Genomic DNA, 17559 nt, shown 5'->3' with positions numbered 1-17559 from the left:
TGCCTAAATTACATATACCATATCAAATGGGGCTACACCAATGGCTTTCTTCACAGTCACCTTGTCTGCCCATATTGCTAATTGCAACTTGAAATCCCATGCCTTCTTGTTATCATCCAAGGCCTTCTTAATGACTTGTAACAAGTTTTTATTTGTGGATTCAACTTTTTCGTTTCCTTGTGGATGATAAGGAGAAGATGCTGATCTTGTTATCCCATATTTATCACAAAATTTTATAAACTCATCAGATCTAAAACACATTGCATTATCTGTCACAATTTTTTGTGGGCAACCAAATCTTGAAATGATGTTATTTAGCAAGAAATTGTTGACAACTTGACTAGCTGCATTTCTTGTAGGGACTACCTCCACCCACTTTGTGAAATAATCAGTAGCAACTAAAATATAGGAATTGCCAATGCTAGATTTAGGAGAGATCTCACCTAAAAAATCCATACCCCATTGCTGAAATAGTGCTTGAACCTCAACTAACTTTAATGGAGTATTCCCTAAGAACTTCAATTTTCCAGTGAACCTTTGATAGGCATCACATTTTCTAACCATGATCTGAGCATCTTTAAAAAGGGATGGCCACCAAAATTCAGCTCTCATTACCTGTTGCGTAGTAGTCTTGGCCATATAATGTCCTCCATAAACTCCAACATGCATTTCATACATGAATTTTTTTGACTTTTCTTGGTGAATACATTTTAGTCATACTCCCCCAAAATTTCTTCACCATAAATTCTTCTTGACAATTATGTACCTAATGGCTTGTAACTTAGTACTCCTCTTTTCATTTTCAGTTAAATGGGAAGGAGATTCCATGTGTTGTAGATAGTGGATAACATTAGCATACCACTCATAGTGATCCATGTCACATAAATCATATCTGAGGTCATTTGTTACCATATTTATCTGATTAACATCCAAATTAGATTTAGTCATAAGTTTAGCTAAACCTTGACCTCTTACTAGTTTTGTTATTTGTATTTCAATGTTAAATTCTTGGATCCTATTGATCCACCTACATCTTCTCCCTGGCACTTCTTGTTGAGAAAATATGTTCTTTACAGTAGCACTAGGCACAAATGCAATGACAATAGCACCTATCAAGTATCATCTAAAAGCCTTAACAATTTTTACTAGAGCATATGTTTTTTTTTTCATTTATCTCATACTTCAATGCAGCAAGCTGTAGTAACTTATTGAAGAAAGCAATGGGTTTTTCATATCCTTATTTTTTTCCAACAAAACTGTAGCTACAATATGGAAAGATGCAAAAGAAAATATGTGCATTGGTTTTGTATAGTCTGGGGTCCTAAGGACTGGAGCATTCTTTATGGCAGTTTTAATATCTTGAAATGCCTGTGAAGGTTCACCATTCCAATTGATAGTAGCTCCTTTCTTAAGCAATTTTGAGATAGATCTACTAATCTTAGCAAAGTTAGTGACAAACCTCCTTAGGAAGTTATCTTGCCTAAAGAAAGATTGTATTCCTTTCACATTATTTGGCCTAGGAACCTTATCAATAGCTACCAGTCTTTCAAGATCTATCTTTACTCCATCCTTTGATACTATATGTCCTAATAGTTTGCCTTTAGTTACCCCAAATGTACATTTCTTAGGGTTTAATGACACTCCATATTCCAATGCTTTAATAAAAATCTTCACCAAATGTCTATAGTGGTCTTCAGCCTTTTTGGAATAAGCTATGAGGTCATCTTGATATACAACCATAAACTTATTGATGTACTCATGGAAAACCACATCCATGACTCTTTGAAAAGTGGCACCAACATTAATCAATCCAAATGGCATTCTCACATATACATAAGTTCCCCAGGGAGTTGTAAATGCTATGTTAAATTGCTCTTATTCTTTTACTAGGACCTAGTTATACCTTGAGAACCCATCCATCATAGACATAATTTCAAACCTAGTTACTTGTTGCAACATAGCTTCCATGTTTGGCAACCCATAATTATCTTTTAAGGAAGCAATGTTCAAATTTTTGAAATCCACACACAGTCTGATATCTCCATTCTTTTTCCTGACAGGTACTAGATTTGAGACCCAAGTGGAATGTCTAATAGGTTTAATTATCCCTCCATCCCTTAACTTCATCAATTCCTCTTGCATTTTAGGGGCTAGGGTGGGATTGATTGGTCTCTATTTTTTCCTAAAAGGTTTTGCATATTCTTTTAGTGGTATGACATGTTGAAAAAAATCTTCTCTATAAGCTTTTAGGTCATCATATGACAATGCAAAAACATGTCTATATTTTTTCAGTAGGTCAATCAAAGGCTTTCTAATTTTAGTTGACAAATTATAACCAATATAATCTTTCTTAGGGGCCTCATTAGTACCCAAATTTATCTATTCTAGCTCTTAAGGTTTACAATCTTTAGCCCTAGGCCTTACCCTATCTTGGTTATCAAACATGTTCTCCAAAACAACCAAACCTTTAGGTACTTTATTAGTCTTTAATTGTATGACCTCTTGACCAAAGATTGTTTCCGTCCCATCTATGGTTTCAACCAAATCACTACAGTCCAACTCTTAACCATGGAATTTATCTTCATTCAACAAGAAATTCATAATGTCTTTGTCATCTTCAAATACTTGCCAATGTTCAATGTTATCAAATATTGAGGGTCTATTCTGGACCCCAATTTGTGAAATTCTTGCAATTGATACCTCCTATGGTTTAATTGCTACATTTGCTAATAAGTCATCCATTTTGTTCTGAGTCCCATCTCTCTATGAAATACCAAATGCATCAAAGAATTCTATCTGATCTCAGACAACTTTCCTATATTGTTTCAATCTTTTAGTTTTAGATGCATGTGTCCCCTTTATTTGCGAGACGACCAATTCTGAATCACCTAGAACATGCAACTTCTTAATTCCATGGTGGGTACCAACCTTCAATCCTAACAACAGGGCTTCATATTCAACTATATTGTTGGTGCATGAAAAATTTAGGGTGAAGGAGTATCTAAAAGTATTCTTGTCAAGAGAAACAAAAACCACCCCTACCCCTGAACCTTCTTTAGAGCTAGCCCCATCAAAGAACATGGTCCATAATAATGGTGAATCCAAAAAAAACTCAACTTCATGCTTAATCACAACATGCAACTTCTCAACTTCTTGGATAATTAATTCAACTTTGAATGCATTCACACCAGTGTCTAAAAAATAAGTAGCATCTTTGTCAATTTCTTCCCCCAAAATATGATTGACCCTTGGCTCTTTGTTTACCTTGATAGCCTTATCTTCTATTTTAAAAGTTGCATAGGTTAGGTCACATTGTAGCCTACCTACCATAGCAACACTCCATTTTCTAGAGAGCAACATTCCATAATGTGGAAGAATATCAACTACAAGGATTGACATGGTCAACTCTACCTCACGGTATGCAACTAACTTAAATGGTAAAGCATTTATAGTACCTATGACTCAAACTTCTCTAGCATCCATACCCCTACATATGCCTTGCTTAGTGCCTACTTTCAACCCTAGGGATTCCATTACTTTGAATGGCATAATGGTTTTAGAAGCTTCTGAATCTATCATGCAATTTTTTAGAGTTTTTCCTTTTATAATCAGATTGAGAAAAAGAATGGGTCAATATCTTCTATATATGCTACTGATGAATCATCCAAAATTTTTTGGGGAATTTGAGATATAATACTACTATCTTCCATTACCAATGGGGTTTGCTAGATGATATCTTGTTTTACAATATTGTTATGAATTCCTATCCCTCCTAACCATGATAAGGCTTTACTTTTATGCTCTTCAATTCTAAACAATTCAAATAAGGGTACTTTAATAGTAATTTGTGCTAACATGTATATCATGTCAATAGGATAAGACATAGTGGGTTTCATAATCATATCTAGAATAGGAACCTTTTGAACAACAAACACTTTCATTTGCTTAACAGTATCAGATCCTAATCCCCTTTCTTGCACAATTTCTTTTGTTGTCTCATTTGCTTGGAATTGAAATTTTTTCTTGGGTTCCCATTTCTTGGTTTTGATGTCCTTAATCTTAACTGTCTCTACATTAGCCTCCTTATTTTCATTCTTCATTTTATGTGTAATATCCTTGATAAATATTCCAGAAGACTTTCCAATAGCATTATTTATTATTTTGCTTCTCAAATTATAATTGCTATGTACTTGAGAGATCATCTCTACAATGATCTTGTCAATTTCCTCTTTAGAGGGCATTCTCAAGTTTACGTGACCAACTTCAGAAGATGTAGCAATACCTAATCTTCATCATACCCTTCATTGTCTGAAAACACTTGTTGATGATGTATCTAATAAGAAATTTTCTTATTCTCAAGATCAATTTCTGTTTCTTCCAAATCAGAATCCACACAATCATTGCACATGCTCACCATATTACAACTTACATCATCATGGCTTTTTTCTTCTTCCTCCTCCTCATTTTGTGCACTATTATCTGAAACAAATGATTGAGCAACTGTACAATACTCTGAAGAGTGAGGTGATTGAAAAATGATATACCATGGCACATTGTCATTCATATTAACAAAACTCCTTTGTAGAGGATTTGGTGTACCCTTATCTTTTATATTCTGGGTTTGGCTAGGGATTATCTTACCATCCTTCCATTGAGTGGTATAAGGATAGTTCTGCATTCTGGGTTGTCTATTGAAATTGCTATTGTTCACTGGGGCTTTCTCACCAACATTTGGCTTATATGTATTGAAAGTAGTTGGGTTCATCTTTTGTAACAAGTCCAATACCTGGCCTATTGTGGGTTCTTCAGTCTTCTTTCCTACAGGGGATTTATCAACATCCCTTTTGTTGTTAGTCTTGGGATTGAACTACTTTGGATCATCTCTCCTAACTAGCTTGCTAGATGCTTTCCTATTATTTTCAATATTCATTGTAATCTTATAAGCATCCCTCAAAGTTTTAAGATCTTAATCCCTCAAATGGTAAGCTATCTTGCCGTCAAAAGCATTAAAATAAGTTGTGAGGCAAACATCCTCATTCAACCTCATAACCTGGAACAATTTATACATACCTTTTTGGAATCTCACATTAAAATCAAATGTAGATTCATTAGGGTTCTTCTTGATGTTATTGAAATCATTCAACATAAACCCAACATTAGTATGATCTCCATACTATTCTTCAAACAAATTTTCCAAATCACTCTATGAACTAATGCTGTCATCAGGTAGTCTTCTAAACCAATCTCATGCATCTTTAGTCAAGGAATGAACAAATAACTTCATCACCACATCCTCATGTTCAACCTCAAACTCATTTAGCATGTCTATAAAAATCATCAAATGCTCTTCACCAGTAACAACATTGTTTCCAGAGAATTTAACAACCTTATCTCTTAAATCAAAGGATATAGGGCAAGGAACACTAGGAATAGCTATAAATGAAATTTTCATGTATTTTTCCATATAGATATGTTTCTTTTGAAAACTAGCAACATTCGAGGTGCTTGCTATATTGGCTTGGTTGGGAACAACATTTTTAAATTGTTGAGGTTGGACAATAGGGATTTGAGCATTAGCAGTGGATGATGAAGCTAGGGTAGATTGAGATATTACCTGATTTGAAACTACTTGTCCATAAGAAGGTACAAAAGTGATAGGTGGGATAGACAAGTTTGGTGATGAAGTCAATGCAGAGTTAGATTTTATGAACTGAATTTTTCTTCTAGTTTCTGAAGCCTGAGCTTCATTCTCAACCTTCTCTAGCTCTTTTGCAAGATCTTCTTTCTCCTTCTTAGCCTTCTCTAGATCTAGATCTAACTTTGACATGGGAGGGTTTATGGATTTGCTTGGTAAAGCTTGGGGTTCATTTATTTGGATTCCTATAGCTTTTCCCTTCCCTTTGTCAGTAGCTTTTATAGTAGGTTCTATACGGTCTACCTAAACAAGCTTGTAAGCTTGGACTTGAGTCATAATAGGTTCTTGCCTTTGGCTCATGAGTTTTTCTTGTTCTAGAACCCTAGATCTTAGGGTATCTATATTTCCAAACACATCAGCATGAAGGATTGAGGTTCTTTCTTCTAACTTCTTGTTTTGTTCTTTTAAGGCAACCATCCTTCTAAGTAGATTATCTCTTTCAACAATGGCATGTAGGGTGGCTTGCTTCTTTTCTTTCTCTAGAAAAATAAACTTAGCTTCTTCCTTAGCAACCCATTTCTTCAAAATTCCTATATCTGATTGTACTTCATTAGGATCTATAGAAGTGGCTTCTAAATCAGCAGGGTCATCTAGGTCTATAAGATTAGGTTCCATGTATAGGACAACTTTGGGATTAAAAGGATCTCCAAATGAACTCCTAAGTCCTAGCCTATGATTCATTTTAGATATCAGATGTGGCCTTGGGGATGCATTCCCTATTGGTGACATATTCTTGTCTTGATAGGTTCTTTCATCTAGTAATGGGTACTAAATATTCCTCCTAAGAGTCTCGTTGTTTTAAATTCAGAGCTAAGTGAAGAAGACTCTCTCCCCACCACTAGTTGATATTTAGATTTGATTGACACACTACCTTTTGGTTTCCAGGTGGGGTTTGGGTTTGTCTTTTTCTTATTCAAGTACTTCCTACTGCCTTGAGGTAAGTTAGTATACATTGGTACATCAGAATTGGCTCTCGTGTAAGCTCTTGTGTTTTTTCTTTTGTCAACCATTTTACTACTTATGAAATAAGCATTAACTTCAAAGCCTTGATTGAGTTGCCACCCTATCCTAGGGAAAATACAACAATTAGAATTACTCCTGACTTTAAAGAAAAGACACAAGATAGTATAGAAATATCTAACACACAGATGAACCAATCACTTAAGATCATTAGACTGCAACTCTTGCTTCGACAAATAAGACACTAAGGACTAGTATGTCAGTGCAAATTTGTGGTATTTAGTTTTCCTTTTCCCTTTTTGAATTTTCAAGTTTTGCCACTAAAACATATCCACTATGACAATGAGCAGCACTAAAAGATCTGACACAAGTGTACACAACAGGACCAAAGAAACTACAGTACTTCTTAAAAATATCTTGGACAACTCCCTAGCAGAGTCACCATTTTGTTGGTCTTTTTCAACTATTGAAGAACAAATGCTCAATAACAATATAATAATACTCACATAATCTAAGGGTTAGCTACTTCCTATCAAAAATTATGTGTGCAAACCATTTGGAACCAACTTCAACAAGACTAGCTTTCTACTCTTTAGGCTCTATAGAACCAAGGTGGGTATACCTAAGGGATGACTCAGAATGAATGCTATTGCATGAAAATTATATTAGTTTCATTTTGATTCTCATCTTCATTCCATAAGACATACATGGCTTATCCATTTCTTGATATTTTAGATGATATACATCCCATATATGTAGATTTGGTCACAATTCTTCTCAGATTTGCAAGCACTTCCAACAATAGCAGCTAACTAGAGCTAAAATGTTTCATGCAAATAAGTGCTGACCACCTTTTAAAATTATTCAAAATAATAAAATAAAATTGATTTTAATTTTGGATTTGATGCTTATTCATGATCTACCTATCTACAGACTAGATTAATTAGATCAGTGCCTATTCCATTGGGATTTAGAGTCTACTCCAATTTATAGATTTAATTTGTTGCATTACAACAAATATAATAAGAAATTCTTACTAGAATTCATCCTTACAGACATCCTTTCTATTACCATAGCAATCCCATCAAATTCATTAAAGCCTTTACTTAATTCATTGAATTAATAGCAATAATGAATTGACATACAACCTAAGTGATCTACATTCAATTGGACAAGCTTTACTCACACAATATTAGAATAACCATGTAATAACAAAGGAAAAAAAATTCAACAAGAACATAAATGGGGACAACTCAATTTTGTATTAATTTTCCTTGAAAATTGTATACAATTTGTAGTAAAACTTAGAATGACTCTAAAAAGACACAAGGATCATATGCTATCAATGCATTCTTAGAGAAATTTATAGAGAAGATACATCATGAAGTTTTGCTACCATAATTGGACCGAAACATACTTAGTGTAAAACTAAAATTGCATTAGAAATCAAACCCCTCTCTAGCCTTGGAATCTCACTTATAAAGTGTGAGATGCAACAAGCTTCAGGCATAGAGAACTGACAGGTGTCCCTTTACAGAAAATATTTTCATTTTTATTATCAAGAAGAGACAAAAATTTATGTAATAGAAAGGTAATACATCAAGTAATTCTTTGGTGGGTCCCTTTTCCGTTACATCTTCGAATGCTACAAATCCCATGATTGGCCTTTATTCACTGTGAATCCTTGGTATATGTACCTATCAAACTTGCCAGTGATGTGTTGGGCTTTGATTCTTGCAACTTCACCTCTACTCTGGCATTTCCACTCATATCATCATGTACTAACAAGGTGACGATTATATTTGGTTTCATTTCTGCCACATCATCCAACTGATCCACTTTATCTTTCACATGAGATGATTGCCCTTTTTTGTCTTCTTCTTTCTCAGGTACTCATGGAAGTGAGTTGATGATTTGTATTTCATCATCTTCATGTGTTTCATCATCATCACTTTTAGCTTCTTCCAACTGTTCATCACAAGAAATATCTGCCATCCACTTGTCAAAAAGTGTGTCATTTGGCCAATCAAATTGCAAAATATCCTGTTGCTTCTTGATAACATATTCACCCTCTTTGTCCATATTAATAAAATCTTGTTTCAAAGTATCAAAGAATATTTGGGCTTTTACCATTTCTTCTATTGTGGTGGCCCACCATGCATGTCCTATTTCATTGATGATTTTATTCATTCTTAGACAAAATAAATCATCTAATTCCTTAGCCCATTCATCTTTATTCTTTATTTTTTTTTTCTATCTAGAGCATGAGGGAATAAATCAAAATTTTGGTTCTTATTCTTATTCAAGTAGCCAACTATTCTTCTTTGTAGTTGAACTCTCTTATTATCAAATTCTGGAAGATCATTAACAATGTCATAGGTTTTTTCAATTTGATCATGTGAAGACCTTATGATAGAGTAGCACAAAAATGTCATTTCCTTCCTCCTCTTTACCCACTTATTCACAATAGGCTTCAAGGCCTCATCATTGGCTTTCATTTCATCCCATATATTAATTGTTCTTGCTAGTTGATCATAAAATAGTGGCCATTCAATTTTATCTCCTAGATACATGTGAGCTTTTCTCAATTTGTCTTGATATTGCATATTTAACTCTACATGCAAAGCCCACAATTTTCTCTTTTCTTCTTCAAAATCTTTAATTGTGTAATATTGTGGTCTTTGTGGGGTATCTAGCATCTCTATGAGAGGAGTGGATTTAAAATGTTCCACTAGAGGGAGAGGATATGTGATTCTTGGCTTGGAAGACCTCCCCATTACATTATTTCCAAGTTCAATTCTTTTTTGAACTTCTTTATTATAGGCCTCCAAAATGCTCTCATACTTACTCTATAGTTCAAATAATATATTTTATTCCTTTTTTACAATAGCCAAAATAAATTGAGATGTTCCAACACCCACGTGAGCTCCTTGCACATGGGAGATATCTGCTAATCTTCTTACAATGATATTTCCCATCAATCCTAAATCATCTGGCTATGATGAAACAACCCTAGATCCTTTCCTTAATAACCATATGACCAAAGTAGCCTGGTTCTCACTGAAAGCAGTACCTGTGAATTCTTTCTTTCTTATTCTAGTCTTGTAAATTATAAATCAAAGCATAAGTTATATCCCAATTGGGTCAACAAAATATTTGATGCTCTCACCATCTCCCTTCCCTCTGCAGGAGTTATATTTTGGAATTCTTGCATCATCTTTTCGTTGACTTGATTTTGCAAGGTTGCTTCCTCCATCTCTGGATGCCCTATTCTTAATTTACTACATCTTTTTGCATAGTTTCCTATGTTTATTCTCCATGCAAACTGATGGAAAGCTGTGGACTTAACAAAACTATCATCTGAGAAAAATTGTTAACTAACTTGTTCTATTACAGGCTCTAATTCCCTTCCCTTAAATTCTACTACTGTCAACTCTAAGCTTGACATAGGAGGTTCTTGGGGGTTTCCTTCATCTATTTCAGCTTGAGTAATGAAAACTTCTCATTGGGACCCCAGTTGGTCAATTTGCTCCCTAGTAAGCCATTCCTCTTCAATCCTCAGAGGGGTCTATGAAGGTGAATATTCCTCAATGTGAGGATCTTGTTCCTTTATTATTTTCTGCCTCTTAGGGGAAGGCTCAGGAGGTCTATCTTCCCAGACAACATTAGTGGGCCCAATTATTTGTTTGCCTTTCTCCACAGTGGTCTTCTTATTTTGAATGATAGTGTACCCTAGATTTTTCTAGACAATCAAATGTCCTGCCCCTATATTGGCAGTGAATCCTAGTCTCCTTGTCACCTCCTTTGCCTTATCTAGAAAAGAATTAATAAATTTTTTCTTCTTCTCATTCATAGTTTCCATTGTTTCAGGAAAAGTAAGCATGCGCTTATTTATTCTCTCTGCCTCTGTGATGACATTACCTAGAGGACTATAATTTGCATTAAAACAATGAATGCAATCTAAAACCTTGGAGAACTCTCTCCATTTTTCTTTCTTTTTTTTTTTTGTTCTTGCAAGGAGAATTCATTCCTTATTATATATTTAGGAAAATATGACTCATGATCAATTTTCCAAACTTGATTCTGTGCCTAAAGATCAAATTATATTATCCATCAGTGTCACAAAAATAGGGATGAGAGGTAACCATCTTGTATTGATCTAGTATTTTATGCAGAGAAAGCCAATCTGCTTGGGTGATCACAAATTGGTGGGCTATATTGCAAGTGGGGAATATTGACCCCCTTTTCCTTTTGAACAAATAAGTTTCTTCCAGTCCTCCTAGCTGCCACAAAAATTCAGCTACCCCTACCTTTAAAGGCACTTGGTAGGGTAACACATAAGGACTACCTTTGAAACCATAAATCCTAAAGATAGCTGAAACTAAGTATGGGATGATATCTCCTCAATTATGTGAAACTTTCAAACCTATAGGATTTTCTAGGGGCCTAATAAGACCAACCAATGCCTTGGGTACTTTGGGATTGTTGGTTAATATTAGGCATCTCAACTTTGAAGCAAAGTACGTATCAAACCTGACAAAACTAGCTTTTTCTACTTCCCAGGTCATATCTACACTGCATAATTGGATTGGTAGTGCTTCCCCATCCTATTCCCTATTCAATTTCATCTCTTTACCAAAATATATTACTCCCTTGAACAAAAACATATGCATTAACAAAGAATAGTGACCAAAAATCTTCTCCACCTTGTCTTTTGTAATCCCAACCAGGCCATTATGAATCTCTTCTGCTAAATAAGAGGCAAAATAAAAAATAATGTCCAGAAGAAAAGAGAAAATCAGAGTGACCATATACATGAAACTTACGGGCATAAAATCCTCTTCATCTTCACCAAGAACTCTACACAGAGTGTATGCCTATACAACCAGGGTATTGAAATAAGCCCTTTTGAAAGGTTCCTTGGAGGATGTTATTGTTGTTGGCAAAGTTCTAGTTTTTCCTAAATGTACCATTAGTGCACCCTGCCTGACTGTATCCTTCTTTAACATATATTCCTTTTCTAATTCTTTCAACTCAATGGGCACATGATAGTTAGTGAGAGGCCCTAAACCAAACACCTGTTGAATTTCCTCTGGGCTAATTGTGATTATAATTTCACCATCAAATCTTCTCGCCACTCTAATTTCTTGGTCATAATTTTTTGCAACAGCTTCGAGGAGGTCATAATCCATGAAAACACTTGGACCAACTAACTTTCCTAAATCAAAATTCCAAATATATGCATGTGGGGCAAATAAATTTCTCTCTGAAAACCATTTCTTAAAAATAGAAAGATTGGTTTGAGAAGTTTTGGCATCCTTGACCCAGTTCCCCTTATCATATAACCCATCTACAATTTTGAGCCTAGGGTTTAACGAAGTTAACTTTTTAACTTGGATAGTTTTAGTGGTAGATTGGGGGAGTAATTCAAGCAAGTCATCATGAATGTTCCTGGCTAAGTAATCTTCTTGCCCAGAGAATACCTATTTGGGAGGCATATTGGATATAATTTGTGGACGACTAAATTGATACAAAGGTTATAGTATATTGAAACTTACTTGACTTCCTTGTACTGGCTCTTCTTTGTGATTCTGCAATGTATTGCGAACAATGGGAAACCACTTCACGTCTTGATTAGGCTCAACAAAAATTCTTACTACTTTCTTTTGCTTTAGAAACTTGAAATCTTATTCATGTGGGATGAAAACGGTGAAATATTTAGCAATATACTCTATTTTTTCTCACACATGAATCTTTCATTCCTCATAAATGAACTGTAAGGGAAATAGAGTGGCACCACCTTCTATGTTTAAACTCATACCATTGATCTTGAAAAATCCTACGATCTAGGAATGCAAATAGGGATGACTCACATTCTACTTGACATGCTGGCAGTCAATCCAATGAAAATTCTCCATATGTTCTTTTCCTTCACCCTTGGCATTTCAATCTGGACCCACTAATTCTTGAGGACACGTGTCGTTGAGTCACTACTTCACTATACATAAAGAGTGAGCATGTTGCCATAGCAACAAAGAGGCAATCATTGATTTCATTTCAATATGATGGCAGACATTTTAATACATTTTATAATATTAGAGTGGTGAGTCCCTCCATTTTTCTTGTTCACTATGTTGCTATACATAAAACTTGAGCAACTTCTTATGGTGAAAAAGCATCAATCATTGAGTCCATCTTGATTGAGTAGAGGATGTTTGATGCATCACTTAGTACAAATGTGGTGGGACCCTTATCTATTTCCTTTATTCACTATGTCACTATCCTTAAAAATTGAGCAAATCTTCATAGCGACGAAGTGATAGCCATAGATCTAGACTTGATCAAACGGTGAGGAAAATGCATTACATCCCTATAACATGCAGTGGGTCACTTAGTCGCCATGTCGTGTTGGCTAAACAGTGCACAACTTCTGATAGTGACTTGGCACCGACTGTTGATTTGATCTTTGATCCAATGATTACAATTGTTCATCTAACTTATGACTTGGGTGTGGGTCCATGCTACTATTGATGTGGCAGTGTCCTGTCAAGCTGAAAATATAAATTAATATTCTAATCCTAGCTATGTCAGCTCATGATTCAGGTCCCACCACATGCACATTTTTAGGCAAGGTGCTATGTCACTAATGGTAGAAATATTTCATTTTCTAACCATGGCATAGAAACCTCCTTAAGGCCTTAGAGATTTCAGTGTCGAGAAAATTTCTAGTTACACCATCATTACCACAATCAATGCTTTTGAAAAAGAAATAAAGTCACATGACCAATATTAATGACAGGAATTTTGGTGCACGTCCATTTCATAATCTCCCATCTTTCTTGCTTTTCAACAAGGTGCTATGTCGCTACATATGAGATCGATAGTTTTTCTAATCGTGACATAGTAACCTCACAGATATAGATGAAAACCGGCACCGAGAAAACTTGCTAATTAAGAACGATCACCATGATGAATACTTTTGACATAATAATAAAAATGCACATCCACAATGCCACTTGGGAGCCTTTATGGTCATCGAATTTTTTAAAAGCTGACGTCTTCTATATTTTTTGTTAAGGTGCTATGTTGCTAATGGTGGGATGTAAATTTTTTCTGATCATGAAATAGTGACCTATCAGAAAAACTAGATTCTAGTGACATCACTTGCACTTCATTATATTTGGTTCCTTTTCTAGTTCTGACAACTCTGACATGAAACACATGACTAAAGCCTTCTAAAACAATGGACTTTTCGATCGCCCCACCTCCATTTCATGACACTGCCAGTCAATTTCACGATAGTCACTATGTCGTTATGGTTAAAACACTTGCATCTTCACATGGTGATGACGTGACTATCGTAGATCTTATAAAGATTAGACAGTGGGAAACAAAAAGGAAAAAGGTACTTGGGGGCACAAAATATTTAAATAGGGCAAGGAATATTCAGGATTTGAAAAGCTTCATGCCCGAATAAAATTAAAAGGAATGCAAGACTTAGGGTTTGACAAGTTTTTTCAAAGGTTATTAAAATGCAAGGCCAAAGAATCAAAAGCTCTAGCAGGAAAATAATGAATTCAATTCTGATTTTTAATCTAGGATTTGGAAAAAAATATTTATAAAAAATCAAACCAACAGGTGGTATGGATGTAAGTGGTGCATATCAATTAAATACTAAACCTCCCTAGCCCCTCTTGCTTTAAACTACTATAGTAGTTCCCGTCATAAGACATTGAATTTTCATTCCTCTTTAGCTTGATTCTTCTGGTACAAATATATTCTTATAATTCTATCATTATTGGTCACATTTTAGAGGGAATTATGCTCGTTCCTAATGAGAATCTCATTTCTCAAGTCCTTAAAATAGTAACAAACTCTACAATGGATCAATAAATAATAGAATGGTTGGTCATGACAACTAATAATGATTTTGTTACTGGATACTAGATACTAAGAAGGATCTATATTTTATGAACCCATATTCCGTGAGAAACAACTTAATGGTCTCAATATTCCTCCTACTTTATCAATCATTCAAGCCCCTCTGTCCCTATGCTCTTTGTTAATGCCTCCATCTAGAAAAGGAAAACTTGGCCCAAGAAAATTAAGACTTAACAAGAAATTGGTGCCAGTATCCAATCTACTCTAGTTTCATCTTTAAACTCTTTAAATAAAAAGATGAAAAAAACCAATCCACCATTTATTTGATCCAATGCTACCAACAAAACTTACACCTAGAGTTTGTTGATGGAATTGATGCCCATGTAAAAGAATTAAAAATAAGAGGGAATCCATGACCTCCTGTTGACAGAATTGATGATCATATATTTGAATTTTAGGGTCTTGAATGCCCCTAATAAAAGGCCAAACTAAGCAATGAGAATGTTGATATTGTGTTGATTTAGGAGACCAAACTAAGCAATGAGAATGTCAATACACTAATAAGCTCTTGAAGATCGTGGAAATTTGTGATTTTTTCATATTTAGGGTATTTTGGGGTCTCTCTATCATTTGGAGAAACCACTTTATTTACTTATTTGTTATTACATTTTCTTTAAATTGGTTTTAATGATTGTTAGAAGTAAGATCTCTAATGCAGAATTTAGGCTTTTTATTGTGCATGGCCCTATGGGTGTTTTTTGGAAAAAATATCTTTGGGGATAATTCTCTAATATTTTCTCCCTATCAAGAGAAAAAAACTATTTTTTTGGGGGGGTGGGGACTTTAATGCTATTTTGGATGACCTAAAAAAAGGTAGGCATAAGATCCCAAAAAACAATCATTGAAGACTTCAACTTTTTCATAAATTCAAACAATCTTATGGATTGTAAAATAAAAAATGGTCCATTTACTTGGATCAATATGTTAAAAATACCTTATTACAATATATCCTAAATGCCTATCCAATATAAAACATATTAAAGGGATACCATCCATGGAATTAGATTCTTGATTCCTCTGTCTATCTTCCTATCACATATTCATTTTCCTCCATGTCCATTTAAATGCATACATTCACATATCATCATCTCATTGAATTCTATACTAGGGGAAATATACATCCATTTCATGCTATTTGCCACATCCCCCATCTATCATCCACCATCCTTCTCTTCCTAGATTTGACCTTGGCTATCCTATTAATTCCCTTAATTCACTTCCTTATACATTATCCATTATCCTATTTAAGTACATATAACTTCTTCTTAATTTATCTTGACTTCCTTTCCAAATCTACCATCTCATAAGTCCTTGTCTGATTCATTTCCTCTATCCTCTATCCATAATATCTTTGATTTTGATTATCTCATGCATTTCCTTCATTTAAAAGTTCTCATCCTTTTCATATCTTCCATGCATTATTTGAATATATACAAGCTTTCATCCCTTCCATGCATGTCCATTATGCACTATCCTCCCATCTTATGCATCATTTGCCCATTTTTCTCCCATTATTTATTCTTCTATATCCTAACACTTTCAAACTATCTCATACATCCTTTATCTTTCATCTCCCCATCCTTCATCCACCACATCATATCATGTTTCCCCCCTTATATTCTTTACACACCATCCTTCCACCCTATACATGTTTTTATCCTCCATTTTTCCATCCTTCATTCTTCTCCTTCTAGTGTGGGGCATTTAAATATTTTTCCATATCATTCTTGCATATGAATCCCTATATCCCCCTTACCTATCAATTTATTCCATCTATCTCCTATCAAATCCATCCCTTCCATCCATTTATCTTCTAACAAAACATTTCTCCATGCTTCCATAATTTATCATTCCTTAGTTATCCCTTATCATTGGTCCCTATCGACTTATCGTTATTGTTCTATCTTGTCTCGTCCAATCCCTTAATCATTGTTTTATCTTATTCAACTTATCTAATTTATCAAATCTATATATCATCTAATCTAACCCATTTATTCCCCTTTAATATTTTTAAATCTAATATGATATAATCATCTTCCCTTCTAATATGTTAATCTTTAATCAAGCCATCTTGTTAAACCAAACCAAATGATAAAGAATTGATCAATTTCAAATCCAATCATTATTATGGGATGTATGCTTCTAAATCCATGAGGCCCTACCATCTCAATCACTCAATTAATCAATTGGTTTTCAAATTGACTAGGGGCAACATGTTTTTCTTTAAATTTGTTGTGTATTCTTTCTTGTTGCTTTAATGTATTAGTAATTTTTGCATGTGCCATGGTATTTGCATCATATTGTCACAAGCATTTCACAGTATTCCATATCATGTAAGCATAAGGCATATTATTGTATATTACTTTTTTTTATCACATACTTGATACATGGTCATCTTGGTTCCTCATACCTTTGTGCATAATGTAAGTACAATATCAAAACTAGGATGTCCTCTCTCTCTTTAAACACAATATAATCCCCAAAATCATTTTTCATCTAGTTAGTTTCATTTTTCATTTTGTATGGAAGCTTCTATTCATTTCAAGAGAACACTCACACTCTTTGAACGTGCATGTCCTCTCAAGGAGCATACCTCCACCTCCTCGTAATCCTTCCTCATTCCTCCATGATAGGGGCATTTTCCTTCTCTTTTTCTTTGATATGATGTTGATCTTGACACCACATCAAAGAGGAGCAAAATATATACAACTAAAGTTGTCCTTAGTTAAATATATATTTGATTTATTTAATTATAAAATATCCTATTAATTAAATGGATATTTTAAATTTATTTAATTAATTCACTAGATTTTTTTTCTAATACTTAAAGAAATATTCATATTTATTTAAATAATTTATTATCCCTTTCTTTCTAAAATTATTTAAATTCTTATTTATTTAATTAATCCTTTTTCCTAAGTCTTTCTCTCTATTTATTATATAAACACTTGTTTATTTTTTAA

Source organism: Cupressus sempervirens, chromosome 8, assembly GCF_028749045.1.
Source record: "Cupressus sempervirens isolate cs-2001-9-10 chromosome 8, ASM2874904v1, whole genome shotgun sequence".
NCBI lineage: Eukaryota > Viridiplantae > Streptophyta > Pinopsida > Cupressales > Cupressaceae > Cupressus > Cupressus sempervirens.
The sequence above is the reverse complement of the archived record's forward strand: the minus strand, read 5'-3'. Positions refer to the sequence as shown.